This window comes from Pseudorca crassidens, chromosome 3 (genome assembly GCF_039906515.1).
Source record: "Pseudorca crassidens isolate mPseCra1 chromosome 3, mPseCra1.hap1, whole genome shotgun sequence".
NCBI lineage: Eukaryota > Metazoa > Chordata > Mammalia > Artiodactyla > Delphinidae > Pseudorca > Pseudorca crassidens.
In genome coordinates this window covers 9,295,904-9,317,593 of record NC_090298.1, presented here as the reverse complement: position 1 = coordinate 9,317,593, position 21,690 = coordinate 9,295,904, and the positions used below count along the sequence as shown (strand labels likewise).

General features: G+C 44.3%; 1 protein-coding gene across 2 annotated transcripts in view; it reads right to left on the bottom strand.

Annotated features, from left to right (window-relative positions):
• Positions 1-21,690, bottom strand: part of ANKRD33B (ankyrin repeat domain 33B) — a 91,089-nt gene that overhangs the window by 66,961 nt on the left and 2,438 nt on the right. The gene's annotated exons all lie outside the window — the stretch shown is intronic.

Sequence of the window (21,690 nt, the reverse complement as noted above, 5' to 3'; positions counted from 1 at the left end):
TAATGTACAGCACGGTTACTAGTTAACAATGTTGTATTTTATATTTGAAAGTTGCTAAGAGAGAAGATCTTAAACATTATCATCAGAAGGAAAAAAAACGTGCTAATGGGTGGTGATGGATGTTAACTGGACTTGTGGTGGTCATTTCACAAGACAGTCGGCCCTTGGTATCCCCAGGGAATCAGTTCCAAGACACCCACGGATACTAAAACCAGCAGACTCTCAAGTCCCTTATATAAAAATGGCATGGTATTTGCACATCACCCACACACATTGTCCTATATATTTTAAATCATCTCTAGATTCCTTATAATACCTAATACAACGTAAATGCTATGTTAACAGCTATAAATACAACGTAAGTGCTATGTTAACAGCTATAAATACAATGGAAATGCTATGGAAATAGCTATAAATACAATGGAAATGCTATGTTAATAGCTATAAATACAATGGAAATGCTGTGCAAATAGTTGCCAGCTGGCAACAAGTTCAAGTTTTGCTTTGGGGAACTTTCCGGAATTTTTTTTCCAAATATTTTTGATCTATGGATGCAGATCTGCAGGTGCTGAACCCGTGGATACAGAAGGGCGACTGTATATACAAATATTTAATCATTATCTTGTACACCTGAAACTAATATAACGTTATATGTCAATTATACCTCAGTTTTTTAAAAATGGGAAGAGGAGAGCAAAATACTAAGAAGGATAAAAAAGTATATTAAATGGGAAAAAATTAAGCAAATAAGACCCTTGTCATTAAAGGTCAAGGTGTGTTTAAAGAAGAATCTGGAAAACGGATGGGTTATTTAACCAACATTGTTGAAAAGTTGACAATTATGCAGGAAAAATACACACACACACACACACATTCCATATATCAAAATACAGATCAAAGAAAATTAAGAGCAAAAATAAATATATACATACATATTTACATCCTAAAATAGTTAACTGATCGTGAGACAAGGAAGGGTTTCAATAGCGTAATAACAACGAATAAAAGAACAAATAAAAATTTTACTGTACATGAAAACATAATTTCCATTTATATAAAAAGTCATAAGCAAAATTAAAGGGAAATTTAAAAGCAGTAACCAAAATTAATGACATATACAGGACTAGTTAAGTAATCACAGAAATATATTAAATATCAGCGTAACTATACTAAGAGTACAATATTTTAAATGGATAAATAACAGAAAAATCACTAGTAAACAAATTAAAATAGTAATGAGACACCACATACCTAACAAAAAAGATGGTACTTCAGATATTCACAGAAGGTGGATTACTCAGTTAACGGTGTTGGACAAATGCCCTAGCCATTTGGGAAACAATAAGGTTGGATCTTTACCTTACGTCTTATGCCAAAATGAATCATTAAATAACATACAACCATAAAAATGCTGCAAGAAAATTTAGATAACTATTAAATGTGCTTTAAAAAAGCATTTCAAAGCATGATAGCAAAGCCAGAAACCATACAGAAAAGGACAGATAAATCTGACTAAACAAAAATCTATTCCTTCTCAGCAAAATAGTATAAAGAAAGTAAAATGGCAAATGATAGGAACTTCCCCGTTCAGCCATGAAAAACCAGCTTTGATTGATCCATTCTCCCACTGAGAACAGTAAGACTGAGCCATTTGTTTTTAAATCTATTTGGAGGCGTCAGACTTCCCAGACAACCAGGACTTGAGGGCCCAATGTCCAAGAAAGAAGGTGAACGCCCTGAGATAAGCTTCCACTCTCATCCCTTTTCCCATCATGGTATTTGCTGATTCATAAAGGCTAAGAGACTGAGAAACCAAGCAGAGAGCAGCAGCAATGATCAGAGGCCTCCGGCAGAGTCATCACAGTCTCAAGGGTTAAGGACACAGCATGGGAGTTCACGCCTTGCCAAGGGTGACAGGCCTGTTGAACACCCCACGTTTTCTGTGGGAAGCCCAAAGGGCTAGGCCCACAAGTGAGGCAAGCCAGAGACAGGACAGACCTTACACAGACCTATGTAGCCTACTATCATCTGCCCCACTCTGGCTGCCAGAAGCAAATTAAATCTTCTCTGGTGAAAGACAACACTATCTAGAACTACTTCAATTTTTCATATACAGTGTCTATCATTAAAAACAACAAATTACCAGAGATTATCAGAGAAAGGACCAAGAGAAAAACAGACAGACAACAGAAAACATCTCCAAGAGACACAGATACTGAAGGTATGAGACCATAATTCACATGTAATGACAAAAGGAGAATTTTAGCAGAGAACTGAAATCTGAAGAAGAATCAAAAGTTTTAGAAATAAAGTATATAATAACTAAAACTAAGAATTTTAAAAGGAATTAAGAAGCAGATTAAGCTAAAAAGAGAATTAGTAAACTGGAAGATGAGTTGACCAAAAATGCCCAGACAGGGAAAAAAAGGATGGAAAAGATAGGGGGAAAAAAAACTCGTAAGAGATACATGGAGCATGGTAGAAAGGTCTAATATATGGGAATGTGGTGTCATAGAATGTTGGCGGGGGGGGGAGGGGGGCGGGAAAGAATGAGACAAAACAATATTTGACAAGACTGTGGCAAAGAATCTTCCCAAACTGACAAAAGATATCAAGCCAAAAATTCAAGAAATTCTACAAACCCCAAATAAGATTTAAAAAATACATGCCGGGGCTTCCCTGGTGGCGCAGTGGTTGAGAGTCCGCCTGCCGATGCAGGGGACGCGGGTTCATGCCCCGGTCCGGGACGATCCCACATGCCACGGAGTGGCTGGGCCCGTGAGCCATGGCCGCTGAGCCTGCGCGTCCAGAGCCTGTGCTCCGCAACGGGAGAGGCCACCACAGTGAGAGGCCCACATACCGCCAAAAATAAAAAATAAAAATAAAAATAAATACATGTCAACTTGAAAAACAATGTGGAACATGTGCTAGACAAAGAATAATATCTTAAGCATATTTTTTAAGTTCTTAGAACTCAGGAAGAAAAGACAGATTAACCCCCCAAAAAAAAGAGAGAGAGCAAGGGATATGAAGAAGTAAATCAAAGAAAGAAGAAAGCTAAACGGCTAGGAACATGTTATAGGAAACATGTTTTAACCTCACTAGTCATCAAAGACACACATGTTAAAGTGAGTTATCATTTTTTGACCATGAGTTAGAAAAGATTAAAAAGAGTTAAAATAACTAGCTTTGGCAAAGTGGAAGGAAAGGCACTCTCTTATCGTGCTGGTGAACACAAGCAGGTTCACTCTTCCTAAAGGGCAATTTGTTACCATGTATTATAGCCAGTCAGGATAAGCAGGTCATGTGGCAGTAACAAGCAACCCCCAAATTTCAATGGCTAGGACAAAAGTCTACTTTCCCACATGACATGTCCACTGTAAGTGGGCTGCAGCTCTTTCCTATGTTGTTTTCTCTCTACCTGGAATGTCACGAGTTTCATCACTGAGGGAAAAGAGGGTATGGAAGAGCATACGCTGGGTCTTAAAAATCATGAGCAAAGCTACTCAAGTCACTTCTCACACTGAATCTGCCAGAGCAAGAGGGCCAGCCAAACATGACGCTACAGAGAGAGAAGTCTACTGCTCCAGGGAGAGGCAGAAGTCTTTGTGAAAATAACAGGACCCACCACGTGGATCCACACTCAAGACCCAACAATTCCTTAAAAATAATCAGATCAGTGTGCAAAGATATATGCAAATTGCTGTAGTGCTCATAAATGACAAACTCGAAATAACCTCAACGTCCATCAGGAAGTCAAAAGTTTAAAAAATCAAAATATCCAAAATACAGAATATATTGCAGAAATTAAAAATAATGATGTGTATGTGCAGAAATGGAAACATTGCCTCAATAAGTTGCTAAGGAAAAAAGTAGATTACATGTAGCATAAGAAATGACTCAACTGATATCGAAAAAATTTAATTATCTCTAGATCAGCGATTTTCACATTTGGCATTTTACCTATCTATGTTATCTGAATATTTACAATAAGCATGTATGATTTTTAATGTTGCAAAGACCAATAAGCCATTTCAACATTTTTAATAATTAATGTGCTGCATGATGAGGATACAGCAAAACAGGCAGTTTTATTGCCTGCTGGTGGAAGGAGAAATTAGTACAATCTTCCTAGAAAGTAAAATGGCCTTTAAAAGGCTCATACTCGTAAAGCTAATATACGTTCTAAGAACTGATCTGAAAAGGAATGCTCCAAGTGCCAATAAAAGATATACTAAGACATCCATTCATCAGAGCGTTATTCACAGAGCAAAATCTCAGAAACAACCAAAACGCCCAAAAATGATTAACATTACACATTAATAAACTATGATGTGTACAGAAATGGGTTTTGAAAAAAATCAAGATTCTAAAGCACTTTTAATATAGAAATGAGCTCAGAGTATGCTTAGAAGTGAAAGAAGCAGGATCCAAAATTGTATTTATAAGATAAACTTTAGAGATAGATAAACAGATGAACAGATCATATCAAACGTTAACTTCTTTATCTACAGGTACTGGTCACTTGTTTTTATTTTCTCCTTTGTACTTTTTTTTCCCCATTTTCCACACCTAAATATTTCTATTGGAAGCAGAAAGAAATATCTAATAAATATTACTGTTAAATGTCAGAGTAAAGGAGCAAGGATCAGAGGGTGGTGTGATCATTCATTCACAGCAAAAAATCAAGCTCTATCCAGGAGTTTCACAAATCACTAACATCAGAAACGTCTGCCCAATGAAACCTTCATGTACCCCAACTTCATTGCCCCTTGAAATTCAGCAAGCAAAAGGGTCTCCCAACCTCTTAGCCAAGAACATACTGCTGTTGAGAGCCAGAAAACACATGATAATGACCAGAGAAATGTAAATGTAGTGGAAAAGACTCACATTTGCACTGGAAAAATCTTTTCCCGTTTGAATCAGCTCTGACTACAGGAGACCAACAGTAATTTCCTCAATTAAACATTAAGAGAGCACAGACACACACACACACAAAAGAGAGCACACCAAAAAATTAAGCATGAAAAGACCAAACAAGAACCATTCTGTTGGTCTAATGTTGTAATGAACTAAATGGAAAATAGAGATAAGAAAACATTATACACATATGTAAACACACACACACAGTGAGTTACAGGAACGCATACACATGGTGTTTTCACAGTGTATCAGATTCAATGACTTCCAACCAGGTAAAGACCCCCTGGCTCTTTCTCCTTCCTGTAGAGTAGCATGGTTTCCTACTATCACATAATGGAAAAGAGAAATACAGCCGACCCTCTAACACCATGGGTCTGAACTGTACAGGTCCACTTACACATGTACTTTTTTTCAATAAATATAGTATGTATTTTCATTTTACAGATCTTGAAATCAACTAAGTGTGAGGGAAAGTTTCTGTCTGATTAGAGATCACAACATATGAATGCAAAACAACTGGGGTTTGAGTCCAGACTGTCCAAACTGTTTCTGCTTCCTGCCCTTGGGTGAGTCACTTATCAATTCCTTTGTTTTTCAGACAGAGATGGCAGTTGTGTGGGTTTTCCACTGCACAGGAGGGTGGAGCCGCTAACCCCCCATTGTTCAACGGTCAACTGTACTACTCAGTGTGGCACTGAGCTCATGGAGAAACTCTCAAGACCATGTTGCCGTTGGTCGGTTCCTTGAGGACGGGGCCCCAGGCCTTGTAGCTCTCTGGGCCTCCAGGCTCCTGCCCAGGGCCTGGCATGCAGAAGGCATCATCCCTGGGCACTGAGAAGGCATCAGGGAAGATCTGGAAAGGATGGAGGATGAATGGGTGCCTCCATGCAGGTGAGGAAGGAGGTGGGAGGGGCCTAGCAGGGCTCAGAGGTGCCATCCTGAATCTCTGACCCCAGAACCTCGCATCTCTCTGTTTGATGCACGCCCCATGCGGTGTTCTCAAACCCAGGTGGAAACCCGTCAAACCCCACGGCCCAGCACCTCCTCTTCCGACCAGGCACCCAGCACACCTCTCAGACAGACAGGCCTCTGGGCAGCCAGGCCACAGGCCAACAGGGGAAGCCACAAGCCCCCAGGAAGTGTTTTTTAGTTTTAGGGGGTTTTCTCAGGGTTTCCTTTCATAAGAGGGAAGCCTCGTGCTCCACAGACTCACATAATCACATTCTTAAATTTCCTGTTCAAGAAATGATCCCCCAGACTTGAAGTCAGATCCAGAAAGCCAAAGCTTGGGACTTGGCTGGAGGTCCAGTGGTTAAGACACTGCACTTCCATTGTAAGGAGCACAGGTTCAATCCCTGGTCCGGGAACTGAGATCCTGCATGCTGTGCGGCACGGCCAAAAAATATAAATAAATAAACGAACAAACAAATAATAAAAAGCAAAGCTTAAGGACACCGGATGACAAGCCCAAATACAGATCTGTCAATCTAAGGACAGTGTTTGGGGAGCTCAGCTTCAAATGCCATGTGCATCCGTGAAATAGTTGATGATCTAATTTCATGAATATTGAAAAGGCATCAGTCCAGTTAGGTATGATGCAAGAGGCAAGCTCACCACACCAGCCCTAAAAAACCTCTGGCCTGGAACACTCTGTCCTCCTGAAAGAGCACCAAATCTCAGTGAGACATTACTAAAACTTTCACATCTGAGTGGAAGTGGGTCTTTTTTCTGCTGCTCTAACTGGTTGCCCAAGTCTGTCTCTTGAGTAGTAACACGAGACCACTGCTCCTGCCGGCTCCCCCACTTCATTCTGCACTAGCCCCTCTGGCCTCCTGGTTGTTCCAGAACATTCCAGGTCCTCCACCTCACAGCCTTTGTCCTTGCTGCTCCATCTGCCTGGACCAATCTTCCGCTACAACCATGCAGGGAGACTCTCCCCTCCACAGTGTCTTTACTCGAAGGTTCTCTCCTCAGGGAGAATTTCAGCATCCACCCAACACTGCATAACCCGTGCCCTGCCTGGTCTACCTCTCCTCCTCCCCAAAAGCATGTGAGCCCCATTTGAATGGGAATTCCCCCCTTTGATCAGCTCTCTGTTCCCTAGAACAGTGCCTGGTGCAGGGTACACACTTTTTTGTGATATTTCTTTTTAAAGGAGGAACTGCTGCACAGCGTTTGATAGTTTTCCTGGTAGAATGCACCGCACACCATCTTGCTAGGCATGAAATGGTCATCTCTGGCTCCTCATAAGCTTCATTATCAATTAAATGTCCACTGAGCATGTGATGGCCGTCTCCAAGGTCCTCCTGGATCTGGATGAAGATGGCGTGATCACCGTGAAAGGCAGACTCTGAAATTTGGAGTGGATGTGTCATGCCTCCTGGGGCTAATCTCCTCGTATTACATTTTTAAAGGCACAACTTGTCCAATTACGAGTATTTTTCAAAAGGAAAATACGGTCAAATGTTAAGATTCTAACCAGAAATACTCCAAATAAGAAACTGAGGAGTGTTTACAAGTGCTGGCAATTCTAATCATAGGTTTCTCTCATTTTGTGGACTCGGAGGAGCTGGTGGATATAATTTTTCCGCTAAGCCATGTAAATTCTTTCACTTTAAACAACACCTGACCAAACTTTCACTGAGAAGAGGGAGGAGAGAGCAACCAGGCTTGACAAATACTCTAGATCCTTCTACAACCTCGGGAATTTGTCCATGTAAAAGGCACTCTTGTCCACAACTCAAACAATTTTGTTGCCTTTATTCTCTATTTCAGTAATTTTCAAGCAGGGAGTGGTTTTGCTCCCCCCACCCACTCAGAGACATTTGGCAATGTCTGGGGACATTTTTGGTTGTCACACTGGGGCAGGGTGGGTGCACTACTGGCATGCAGTGGGTGGAGGCCAGGGCAGCTGCTCAACATCCTACAATGCGTGGGACAGCTCCCACAACAAAGAATTATTCAGCCCCAAATGTCAGCAGTGCCAAGGTTGAGAAGTCTCAACACAATAAAGGCCAATTACAGCAAGCCCACCGCTAACATCATAATCAATGGGGTAAAACTGAAAGTCTTTCCTCTAACTTCTGATACAAGGCAAGGATGACCACTCTCACCATATCTATTCAACACAGTACTGGAAGTACTAGCCAGGGCTATCAGACAAGAAAAAGAAATAAAAGGCATCCAAATAAGAAAGGAAGAAGTAAAATTATCTGTTTGCAAATGGTATGATCCTATATAGAGAAAACCCTAAAGACTCCACCAAAAAAAAAAACTGTTAGAATAAACAAGTCCAGTAAAGTTGCAGGATACAAAATCTACACGCAAAAATCAATTGCATTTCTTTACACCAACCAAGATCTATCCAAAAAGAACATCAAGAAAACAATCCCATTTACGATGGCATCAAAAAGAATAAAATGCCTAGGAATAAATTTAACCAAGGGGGTGAAGATCTTTACACTGGAAACTATAAAACATTGGTAAAAGAAACTGAAGAAGACACAAATAAATGGAAAGATATAGAAGAATTAATATTGTTAAAATGTCCATGCTATCCAAAGAGGTATACAGATTCAACACAATCCCTATCAAAATTCTAATGGCATTTTTCACAGAAATAGGGAAAAGAATCCTAAAATCCATATGGAACCACAAAAGACCCCAACTAGCCAAAGCAATCTTGAGAAAGAAGAACAAAGTTGAAAGCATCACACTTCCTGATTTCAAATTATATTACAAAGCTATAGTAATCAAAACAGTATAGTATTGGCACAAAAACAGACACATGGATCAATAGAACAGAAGAAAGACCCCAGAAATAAACCCAACCATGTATGGTCAACTAATTTTAGACAAAGATGCCAAGAATACACAATGGAAAAGGATAATCTCTTCAGTAAATGGTATTGGAAAAACTGTATCCATTTGCAAAAGAATGAAATTGGACCCTTATCTTACACCAACCACAAAAATCAACTCAAAATGATTAATGGCTTAAATGTAAGACCCAAAACTATCTGTTTAAGTATTTTCAAATCAAGGTTATATAACTGGCAGCAAGACACAGTAGCCCAATTTTATCCAATAAGCAGATACAAATCACCTACTATGTGCAGCAAACTCTGTTTGACTGAAGAGAACACAAGCTGAATGAATGATGCTGAGGACTTTCCCTCATGGAGCTCATCAAGCTCAGAGACAGCAATTATCAACAAATAGTTATAAAACAAAGCAGAAAGAAAGGAGTTTCAGAAACAAATTGCAAATTGTGATGAGATTCCAAAGTCAGAAAGAAACCATCCAGCAAGGGGCACGGGAGTTCACGGGGAAGGTGATGCTGCCTTGCAGTAGAGAGAAGGGAACGATGTATGTCCCAGGGAGAATAAGGATCTACCATGGCTGTGGGGACAGAAAGTCACCCACTTCTGTGACACAAAAGGAAACCGTGGAAAATCAGGCAGGCATTTGAAACACTATTGTCAGGGGCCTTCAAGGAAAGGCTTCTGAAGATGATGCTGTTGTAACATGAGCCACACAAATGAAAATAAATCCAGTAGTCACACAACAGACTGGAAAGTGGTGAGATGCAGTGGGGAGACCAGAGAGGAGGTACCACATTTGTTAAAGTGAGATGTCTCAAAGCCTCAAGCTAGAGAGGTGGTGAGACTCCAGTGAAAAGTGGGGACCATCACTGGAGACTGTGCAGTGCTTAGAACATGACTGGAAGTGGGAGCTGAGCGAGGCTGTGTCACCTCCAGGGTTGCAAATATGAGCAGCCAGCAGCATGGGGCAATCAGAGTCAGCTACGTAATTTGTAGCCTCAGTGCCAAGTGAAAACAAGGGACCCCAGGTTCAAAGTCATTAAGAATGTCAAGACATTTCCCTCATGGAGCTCATCAAGCTCAGAGAGGAGTGTAAACACTCCTCAGCAGAGCAGCACACCAAACACACGCCCTCTCACACACAGAGCGCTGGAGCTGCACAGGTTACATCCCCACAAAGTCTTGGCAACAGAAATGGTGCCCAAAAGTTGGGGCTGGGGCGTTGGGATGACTTCACAGAAAAGTACAAGATGCTGGGAGGTTGGCGGGAGAAACCCTGCAGTTGATCTTGAAGGCAAGTGTGACTCTTAGGAGAGCAGTCGAGGGCTGAGAGCTGGCGTCAGCTGTACAAGCCCGGGGGTCTCTGCCAAGCAAGTGAGATTCCCAAGAAATACGCGAGTCAGCGTTCAGCAGAGACAGAACCAACAGGGGATACAGACACTTAAGGAACTGGCTCACACGATGGTGGGGTTGGCAGGCTGGAAACTCAGGCAGGAGCTGATGCCGCTGTCTGGAGGCAGAATTCCTTCTTCCCAAGAAACCTGCTTTTGCTCTTAAGGCCTTCAACTGATTGGATGAGGCCCACCCAGACTGTCCGTGGTCATCTTGAGTTCAAGTCAACTGATTGTGGCTGTTAACCACATGCACAGAATACTTTCATGGCACTAGTCTGGTTGAATAACCAGGTGTTATAGCTTAACCAAGCTGACACTTAACAATAGCCACCACGGGGAGTAAAGGGAGAAGCGGGTTAAGAGAGTCTCAGGGCAAAGAAGTGGCCACCAGAAGGCCCAGGGGAAACCGGAAGTGGGCAATGTGTGCGAGACCTGTGGAGTCCCAGGAAGTGGCTTCTGGAGGCGTGATCCCAGCTGCAGGGAATGGATGCTTTCACCCCCAGTCAGGCCACGGTCAAGATCATGCAGACAACAGTGCCCAAAATGTTGGGGGGGAGGGGAGGCAGGCAGCCCTGCCACGGCCATGAGCAGGTCCAAGGGGTGGGTTGGGGGGGAAGATATCAGAGCTCAAGAGGGTGAGGCCGGGACCCAGGAAGGGACGCTTTCACAAGCCCCAACAATGAAGCGGAAGACTGAGCTGCAGGGGCAGCCAGAGAAGGTGCCGGAACAGAGCGAGCTGGGGCAGGAGAGCCCCCCAGCCCCCGGGTCAAGGCTGGGCACCGGGCAGGCACCCGCCAGCCCCGCACACCCTTGGCCTTGGGAAGCAGAGAACTTCAGGAGCCTGCAGGCAAGTGAGTCTTGGGCTTGTTTGGAGTTTGTGTGTGTGTGTTCTTTTTTATGACAGAAGAGATCCAAAGATGTAAGAAGGGAAAGAGATGGAAGAGGCCGTGAGAGGCGGCGGTGGACAGTGGCCGGCTCAGGGGCAAGTGGGGACCAAACCCACTGAGGGAGGGGTTTGCACTCAGAGGGGCAGGGACGGCGGTGACAGTCCATCCGCGGCCTTCACTGGGCACTTCCCACGTCCCCTGCCCCGAAAACCCGGACAAGGGCAAAGCCAGGCTGGCCCTCCATCCTCTCTTCAAAATATTTAGACAGCCAGGCCGTGCCCAGGTGGAGAGAGAGCCTCCTAGGCAGAGCTGGCAGAAACATTAAACAGAAGATGGAAATGCAGTCGAGCAGTGGTACCCAAAGTGCGCATCAGAATCCCCTGGGAGGTTGTTGAACAGAGTGCTGATCTGTTCAACAGAGTTCCCGAGTCACGAGGCCCCAGGTGCCCCTGACACTGCTGAACGGAGGCCACACTTTGAGGACCTCAGCGGCAGGTCAGCAAGCCCAAGTTGAGGTGAACAAAAGGACAGCTAGGCCCAAGGCTCACTGGGAAACGGTTCAAGTTTGGGGCTTTGCATACTTTGTAAAAAACGTAATTTTTTATCATACACCATAATTTATAGGAAACTCACAGTTAAGACCCTGAAGGCAGAACCCACACACGTCACCCTGTCTGGCAGGCACCTCTTGTGGTGAAGTGCGTTGTATTCCTTTGCTGAGAAAACTGTCAAGATATGTTGGCATATAGTTCATCTTTCATAAAAACCCTTTTATAAGTCATGTAAACAAAGAAAGGAGCTAGCGGTTGCTTAGGGCTGGAGGGAATGGGGAATAGAGGAGTGACAGCCGAAGGGTACAAGTTTTCTTTCTGAGGTGATGAAAATGTCCTAAAATGGACTGCAGTGATGCCTGCCCGTATCTGTGAATATACTAAAAAAATCACTTAATTGTACGGTTTTAAATGGGTGAATTGTATAGTATGTGAATTATATATCAATACTGCTTTTTTAAAAACAATCCATTTTCTTCACTTTCCTTTTTAGATTATTTCCTTTTATTTGGCATTTTGGGGATTTCCCATCACTTAGAACTTCAAAGGCTCTGTTTTCTTTGAGAATCTTTTTTTTTTCTATTTCTAAGCATCTTGTGACTACTTAATTTTCAATGATTTCATTTTATTCATCTGAACTTTTGTTTTAAATCACAGAATAGCAGGATTCCCTATTTTTAGATATGGATATTCTCTTTATGTAAACCCATCCGATTTTCCACATAGGGACTCTGGAATTTTCTGAATGAAAGTCATACACATAGCAAATTTTGAAAAGTTATGTACCTCTTCTGCAAGTGGAAAGACACTTTAAATGCTTTTTTTTTTTTTTTTTTACTGATTCCTTCAGTAATTGATGTGTTTTGCTCTCGACTGAATGTTTGTGTCCCCCCAAAATTCATATGCTGAAATCCTAACCCCCAGGTGTGATGGTCCTAGGAGATGGGGCCTTTGGGAGGTGATTAGGTCATGAGGGTGGATGACTGTCCCTACAGAGACCCCACAGACCTCCTTCCCCTGCTCTGTCCGGTGAGGACACAGAGAGAAGACGGCCGTCTACGAACCAGGAATCGGGCCCTCACCAGACACCGAATCCGCAGGGCCCTGACCTTTGACTTCGGCCTCCAGAACTGTGAGAAATCAATGTTTGATTTTCATAAGCCCCCTGGTCTGTGGTATTGTGTCACAGCAGCCCAAATGGACTCAAACCTGTTTTAATACTCAACATTCAGGAATACCCACTTCTTTGAAAAACAAGTCTTTTTCTTCTTACTTTGACTTTTTCTAAAGTATGCACGCGATTGATAAGGAAAGACAGACTCCACGCGTTTGCTAAAACACTTAGGCTGAAACCAAGCCATTTGCAGGTGGACAGATGGAACGTGCCAGGTGCAAACAGAATGTTGAGGAGTTTTCAGTTATTTTCAAAGGCCCCTCAACCAAATTAACCTTAGGTTATTTAAAAAAACACGGTAACAGTATCTTAAGTATTCTTGGACCCAATAGTATTATTAGCAGAATCACTGTAACTCACTGCCTTTCACAAACGACATGAGTTAACTCCATACACTTGTACCTCACTCTAAACAAACCCAAAGGAGTTAGATTTGCTTACACCGAACAACATTTTTAAATAATTATTTCTATTAAAAACAAATTCACCAGAGATTCCCTGGTGCATTTTAAGTAGCTGAATTTCTTAGAAAAATGTATTTATTCTACTTTTCATGTATGGCAGTGGAGACTTCACCCCACTCCAGGCCCTCCCGCCATGGGCCCTCCCGATCTAGGGCTCTGCTGTCTCCCAAAAGCCTCCCAAGATAATGTCTCCCTTGGGAGACAGCTCTGTCCTGTGATCAAAGAACCCAGTCTAAGCGACTGCATTTAGGCAAACGCTTCCCTCCCAGTGGGTGTGCCCCAGATACCATAACTTAATGCAGAAGCTTTCCTCCAAAGTAGGGTTTCCAGATTCCGCTAAAGGAGGAATTCTGCATTCAGTGGGCCTTTCAGCTTCTCTGAGGTGACACTGTGTGTGGCCCCAACACGGGAGTGGCTTTCCTAGGTAGGGTGACCAACCACCCCAGCTGGCCAGGGGCACAGGGGTTTCCCAGGATGTGGGACTTTCTGTGCCAACATGAGAAAATCCTGGGCAGACCAGAGCAAGTTGATCCCTCTGTAGGGCCAGTGGATGCCTCCCACCATATGGGGACCCATAGCAGCTGCTTGTTCACGGCAGGACATCACAGCACATGGAGGTTGAGCCTGGGGACCTCAAAAGAGGAGGAACGTGTAGGTGACGAGACACACCTGAGTCACTCTTCCCCTGCTCCGCAGTGTCTCCTGTGTCCCTTTTCACTGCGGATGAACTGGCTCCCAAAGCACTGGGTCATCTGAAGCACGACTGTCAGCAGGGAGAAGCGTCGCCAGGTGACACGAGGACTGCGCACCCCCAGCTGGCCATCGGGCCATCCCGGCGCCGCTGTACATGGAATTCATTTCCTAGAAACCCACCCATTTCCTACGACCAAGGAAAGAAGGCCTGACTCACAGCTCCGCAAAACCTTCCCGGCAGCTGTGTCACCACTGCTATTTTTAGCGCACGACTACTGTGCTTTCCAAATACAAGAGCTGGAAGGTCTAGAAGGCAGCGATGCAGCCTGGCCCTCCTGATCGGAGTGGGCAGGGCCAGCCCCTTGGGGATGGCTGTCTTGACAAAGTGGAGGAGAAGCAGAAATGGAAGGAAACTTTGGGGACCCATAGCAGCTGCTTGTTCATGGCAGGACATCACGACGGAATCAGGCCCTGAAAGTCCCGGGATGCACGAGGGCTCCCATCCGGAGCTCTGCCCTAACTTGAACTCACGGGAAATGCTGAAGAAAGGACAAGGGCTCGTGATCGTCCCTGGCACAACGGTTATCTCTGCCCTGCTTGGGGCGCTCTGCTTCCTCGTTGGTCATCAGTCTGGAGCCCGCTCATTCGCCTCCAAGCCTCTGCCTCCCCACACCCGCAATCACAGGTGCTCCCCAGATGTGCCCAGATGTGGCCCCAGCCCCTGCCCTGCCCCTCCGCCCGCTCCCGCCCTGCTTCACCTGCGCCCATGGCTCCAATTGCCACTTTCCTTGCGGTATGAACACATAACAGGAGATCGACCCTCTTAACTCATGTTCACATTTACAAAAGGGTCCTTACCAAGCGGACACACCATTTTCTCGACCACTCCTCTTTGGTTAGAGGTTTCATGGGCTCCCATCTCTTCCCTTGGCTGAAATTGAAACAGCAGGACTGGACACCCATCTTGAGGTTAACTCACCCATAGAAACAACAGCCGCACTCACTAGGCGCCTGTGACGTGGTACCCGCTGTACGTGTAAGTCACTTTTTCAGGCCCTAGAACCTCTGTGAGGTGTTGTTAGCCTCATGAAAAGCATCCCCGTTTTCTAGACGGGGATCCAGGGGAAACTGAGGATGGAAAGATCATGTGACTTGTCCAGGATCATGTGACCAACCTAAGCCTGCTATCTTTGGCCACCACACTTGTTTTCTACTCTCAGAATAAAGTCCTAGAGCTCTTCCAACAAGCGCACAAACCAATCACCAAGACCAGCTTAAAGTGAGTGTCGGTTCTGGTTCTGTATGTCTAGGGAGGGCCTGGGATCCTGCATTCGGGAAAAACGCCCAGAGGAAGCCATGCTGCTAACTCGTTTTACCACACTCGAGTAGCAGCAGTTCAAACACCCAATACTCCCAGTCGGTCCCACTTCCCCCGTACTAACCAGCTCTGATCCTGCTTCAGTTTCCAAAATCCAGTCTATTCATGCGATAGGGCTGCAGATTAAAGGTAATGCATGCCTTCCTTCATTTTTACTAAACTTTTGATTTTGAAATAGTGATAGACTGGCAGGAAGTTGCCCCCTTGGGCGTTCTTCCCCAGTACCAACATCTTGCATAACTACAGTACAAGAACATCATGAAATGGCCATGGCTGAAATCCACAGAGCTTGTTCAGGTGTCCCCAGTCACGTGTGTGTGTGTGGGCGGGGGGGTTCTCTGCCATTTTAACCCTCATGCAGCTCCCCATAACCACCACCAACACAATCTAGCAGCAGGCCTGTCCCAGTTAGAGTACCACCCACTCCTCTCCCCAAAGCTCTAACCTCAGCAACCTCTAATCTGTTCTCCATCCCTCCAACTGCATTACTTTGCGAAGGTTACATAAACGGAACCGTACAGCATATAATCCTTAGAGATGGACTCTTTTTCACTCAGCCTAATTTCTCCATCTTCCTTTATTTTTAAACTGACTTCACGTGTCTTCCTTTATTCCGGAAAATGTGCTACTGTGAATGTAACACCCTTTACTGGGCAGGCACTGCCCCTGAGCAGGGCTCGTGCCTCTTCGGCAGCCTCATCTCCACACCCCCTCCGCTGGATGTCCCTCACCAGGGGTGGTCTCGAACCCAAGAGTCAGTTAAGTTTCAGAAACAGAAGCCAGAGGGAAATGCTTGGTTCTCCGCCGTATCACATGCCTACCTTGGACGTGAACTTCCTCGGAGCTGACGTAGATGTGCCTTTGTAAGCATACATTGCTTTTCCGTTACTTTGAAATTGCTCTCAAATCCCACCACTCTAATCCAATTTTGCCACCAAGCCAACTGTCGCTCGGGATTTCACGTCTACCCGAATTTCTGTGTCTCTGACTTAGAAGAAATAAATAAGTAAATGCCACCTTCAACTGTCTTTCAAATTCAGGAACACCATTAAAAACAGGCTCTATTCTTTTTGTACACACATACTGAGTGACATCCAGGATTCTTAACATCCTACTTCATCATAAAATCCGACCTCATAAGAACACACACACACACACACACACAGAGCCATATATATACCTTCATTCGACCAGCTGTCTAAAAGAATTACTTCCCAACCATCTGGAGTGAAGCCTATTTCCTTTGTTCACATATTTTAACAACTTCTCTACATCCTTCTTATTTCCTTTAATTAAAGGGAATTACATATTGTTTTACATATGGAACTGTTTTGAGTTAATTTGGAGAAATCATAAAATGTCACATGGTTATGATTTAGAATTACTGGCCCAATAGGCTGTAAAGGCAGTCTCAAGAAATTTCAAAATATCATGCAGACCATAGTCTCTGAATCAGGTTTTAAAAATTATTTTAGGGACTTCCCTGGTGGCACAGTGGTTAAGAATCTGCGGGCCATTGCAGGCGACACGGGTTCGATCCCTGGTCCAGGAAGATCCCACATGCCACGGAGCAACTAAGCCCGTGCGCCACAGCTACTGAGCCTGCGCTCTAGGGCCCACGAGCCAAAACTACTGAGCCCACGCACCACAACTACTGAAGCCAGCGCGCCTAGAGCCCGTGCTCCGCAACAAGAGATGCCACCACGATGAGAAGCCCGCGCACCACAACAAAGAGTGGCCCCCGCTCGCCGCAACTAGAGAAAGCCCGCGTGCAGCAACGAAGACCCAACGCAGCCAAAATAAATAAATAAATATTTTAATAAAGCTTAACAATATGTATTTTAAAAATTTAAATACCATTCTAAATAACTTCTAGGTCAGAAAAAGAGGAAATCATAACGTAAATGAGAACACAGCAATAATAAAATATTACATATCAAAACTTGTGGGGAAAAAAAATGAAAGTGATACTTTGAAAGTTACATGTAGAACAAACCTGAAGGAAGGAATAAAAAGAAAAGCAGAAACTGATGAAATAGTGAGGAAGGAAACAGATCCAGAACAAAAGTTGATTCTCTGAAAAGACTAATAAAATATTTTTGACAATATGTCACAAAAGATAAACAGCATAAATTCAAAAATGTAGAAAAACAGGATATAATAATGTTATAGCAGAGATTAAAAAGAGAACTCTGTAAAAACTTCATACTATTAACCTTTAAAACTCAGGGGGAAAAAAATGGAACAGTTTCCTAGAAAAATAGAGGTTACCACAGTGGGTTCAGGAAGAAAGAAAAATTTGAACAATCCTATAACCATTAGTTACTGACCTAAAGGTCTGATTGGAGGAATTGAACTTACAATTAGCTAAATAACATTTAAAGCTTTTCCTAAACTGTAGTCATATCTACCAGAAGTTGTCATTCAAAATAGCTTTGAATAATAGCTCACATATTATATTGATATGAATGTTAGATGAATAAATGAGGTTCCAAAAGGGTCCCTAAGTTCTCTTATTGTTTTAGATTTTTATAACACCTGCCTTAGTCTCCTTTACAAGCATAGCGTGGAAAAGAAATCAAATGTTCAAAATCACCCAAACCACCTCACAGAATTTCTAGGTAGCCCATTCCTCATGGGCAGCCAGGAGGCAAAGGGGGGAAGCTCAGAAGCCCCTTGGAGAGGCCCACGGGGGGTCAAAAGAAGGATCATGAATAGCTTCCGGGTCATTCTAGAACCCAGCTCCCCTGATACATCTAGCTGTCCTCTTCTCTGAGCCCCACTTTCTTCTACTACAAAATGATGGGGACCACTAGCCTCTAAAATCCATTCCAGCTTCAAAACCCCCTGACAATTGTCCTCCTAGGTTTCTGAAACCTTCATACACACACACACCCCAAAAGCGGCATTAAATCCTATAATCCTTTCCATCAAAATTAAAACCGGCCTTCAGGGGCTGACGCTTGTTGATGCTGAATGATTAGGACATGGGAGGGTCTTGATATCCTCTTCTTGGGCACCTATCTGAAATGTTTTTCAATAAAAATAAATTTTAGGTAAACAGAAATGCTTAGGGTTACTGAACAGCATTCATTACAAACAAAAGCAAATTCACACTTAGAGGGTAAATCTGGGCTTGGCTTTGTAACTTCCTTCAGCAGAATTGACGCTGAACCTTATTTGCTCTGCTTGCTTCCTGGGAGCCCTGCCATGGAGAACAAACCTGGGCCAGCCTGCTGGAGGACAAGAAATCACATGGAGCAGAGACCAGCCACCCCAGCCAAGACCTTCCCAGTCCTGCCATCTGCAGCCAACCCCAGCTAAAAGCAAATCCAGCTGAGACTGGCTGAGCTGGGCCACCCTTAGCAAAATGTGACTGGTGTATACACCCATGAGGTTTCACGGTTCTTTGTTATGCAGCATTGCTGTGGCCATAGATAACTGATACACTTACACGAAGAACACGTGGGACGATATATGATACTACAGTGATGGATAAGCATCATCACGCATTTGTCCAAACCCACAGAATGTCCAACACTAAAGGTGAACCCTAACGTAAACTGTGGACTTGGGCTAATTAGGATGTGTCAGTGTAGGTTCATCAGTTATAACAAATGTACCACTCTGATGGGGGATGCTGACAATGGGGGCATGGGGCAGAATGTGCCTGGGGGACTGGGTAGGGGGTATATGGGAAATCTCTGTGCCCTCCCCTCAATTTTGCTGTGAACTTAAAACTGCTCTTTAAAAAACTGTGTCCTTTTTTTAAAAAAAAATGAAAAAAACAAACAAATGAGCCTCTCAACTGCTTCTGGGCCCAGAGCGGCCATCTTGGTCAGTGGAGAAAGGAAGAGGCCAACACCTGTCAGCCTGCCCGTCCCAAGCCCAGGCTTTCCAGGCTCACTCCAGCTTCCCTGGTCTGGCCCCCTAGGCTCCCAGTCTAATCTGCTTATTCTCCCTTCTCACCCCCCTTCCCACACTTCAGAATGTGCAGCTAACACACTAACATACTGATACATCCCTAAACAGCAAAGCCAGGCTCCTTCTCTGCTGGATGACCCTCGACAGACGTATGGAGGCCTGAGGCCAGAATTCACTGTCAGTACCAACTAGCCAGTTCTAAGCACATGCAAGCCCATGAATACTGAGGCCTGGTAAATGCAGAAGGGGGTGTGAGTTCAAACTTGATTCTCATTTTAGGGAAAGGTGATTCCAAAGTTTATAAATCTTACTATGGCATTCAAAAAACCAACAAAAACAGAAACAAAACATTTCTCACGTATATGTCAAGTTAAAGGTCCCAGTCACTGCTACAAATCTATGAAACATTTAAGCCCCCCAGATGCAAAGGGAGACGCCCCCATACTGGGTCTGCAGTGTGGGCCTTCCTGAGCCATAGAGCAAATGGCTGGAGAGGCCTTCGAAAAACTTCAGCAAGAGGCCCTGGAATTTAAACATGCATGAGAAGAATTATATCAAGAAAGGAGTGGGAATTCCCTGGCGGTCCAGTGGTTAGGACTCCACGCTTCCACTGCCGGGGGCCAGGGTTCAATCCCTGGTCGGGAAACTAAAATCCTGCAAGCCGCGGGCCATGGCCAAAAATCAATAAATAAAAATAAATTAAAAATTAAAAAGAAAAGAAAGGAGTACAATATTTTAAATTTAGCATAATTGGGCCTAATTTGGTACAAGAGCAGCTGTCTGACATTCAAACTGCCGTTCTGTAACAGTGAACACAGCACAGACACTTCCTTTGGTTTCAGTACTGTCTGCAGAGCTGTCAGGGCTGTAAGGCTGAACCTTGAGAGAGAAGTGAAGAATTAAGAAGAAGTGTGGTAGCTTCCATTGCCCCAGTGTCAGTGGGAACAAAACACGCATAAATGTACGAGACAGCAGAGCACACTTTGAATACTGCTGAAGAATTGTTTGACAGATATTTACAGGTTGCATATTCAATTACGCCATCCTTTTAGAGCAATAAATATTTTAGAAGACTGTGTTGAGCCACACCCGAAATTCTACAAACCTCAGGAGCCAGGAAAGAACACACCTTAAAACAAACATGATCCTTAGTTACTCCAACCAAATGAAACCTCTCAGCTCAGGAAAACTCTCAACTGACCAGAGATCAACAGCTCAACAAAAACACACCCCCCCAAAAAAAAACATTTAGAGACATTTTTCTTCTGCGAAGCTGCTGCCGGCAGCACCTGTAATTCTATAGTTAATGCAATTACCTCTCTCCTCCAGCAAAAGCTCTTGGGCTCTCTGTAAGCTTTTTTACTGCTACTAATCATAGACCAGTCCAAAAGGGCTCCTGCCTCAGGGCCTTTGCACATGCTGTGCCCTCTGTCTGGAGTGCTCTTCCCGAGTTATCTTCTCTACATCTTTACTTGAATGTCACATGTCCTCTCAGATGACCACCCTACCTATATACAATTTCAGCCCTTAGTTTCTGAACACCTGGATTGTCCTCCCCAGCTCCCAGTGCCACTGGCTTGGCTAGGCATGGGAGGAAAGGTCTCCCTGAGGAGATGCCCTTCAGACCAGAACCTGAAGGCAGTGAGTGAATGGCCATCTGGGGAGGCACACCACAGCCCCAAGGTCGGACCCTGGCACGCTGAAACCACATTGTGTCCCGATTTCCTGTTTCTTAGCCGGCTGTTCCAGGCCAGCCTCTCATCAGCTAGCCCCGGGAAGCCTCTCGGGCTTTAGCACCCACATCATCCCGCACTGCAACCAACCACACGGCACTTGCCACCACCCCCTTCGTTCCATCTGTCTGGCTAGACTCCCACCACCATCTCCAAAAGGCTCCCCTTGCTGGGCTTCCAGAATTGTCCTCAGCTCCCTGCTTCCAAGACATTTACTCTGCATTATTATAGGGCCCCTCTCACATCCTGCCTTCGGCAATAAGCACTGAGTACTATTACTATCTAAGCACTGGGTACTATTACTCTGAGTTCTTCCTCAACTAAAAGGCAGAGACTGTTTGATTCACCTTGGAGTCTCCTGCAGCGCCAAACGGTGCTTTGTACACAGTAGGTCTGCAATAACCACTCATTTTCCCATTCACTACAGGGTCATGTTTTGGACCTTGAGACACTTTATTCTTTCAAAGTGTTTCAGAATAGACAGAGGCTGTTTGATAATAGCATCAAGAAGCCACTGGGAAGAACAGAAGCTCTCGCCTCACGCCTTCAAAGCCAAGAACCCAGGACGCTCTCCTTCTGATCAGAAGATAAAAGAACCAGGGGTCTTGCTGTTGGTAGGCCGAGTGCCATTTCTCCATCCAGATTTGGTGGCGAGCAGAAAGGAGACTCAAAGCAGAAAAACAAAGGGAGGCTCTTTCATCAAGGGCAAAAGCAGAGAGAAAAAGAGCTTTGCCTGGCCGAAGGA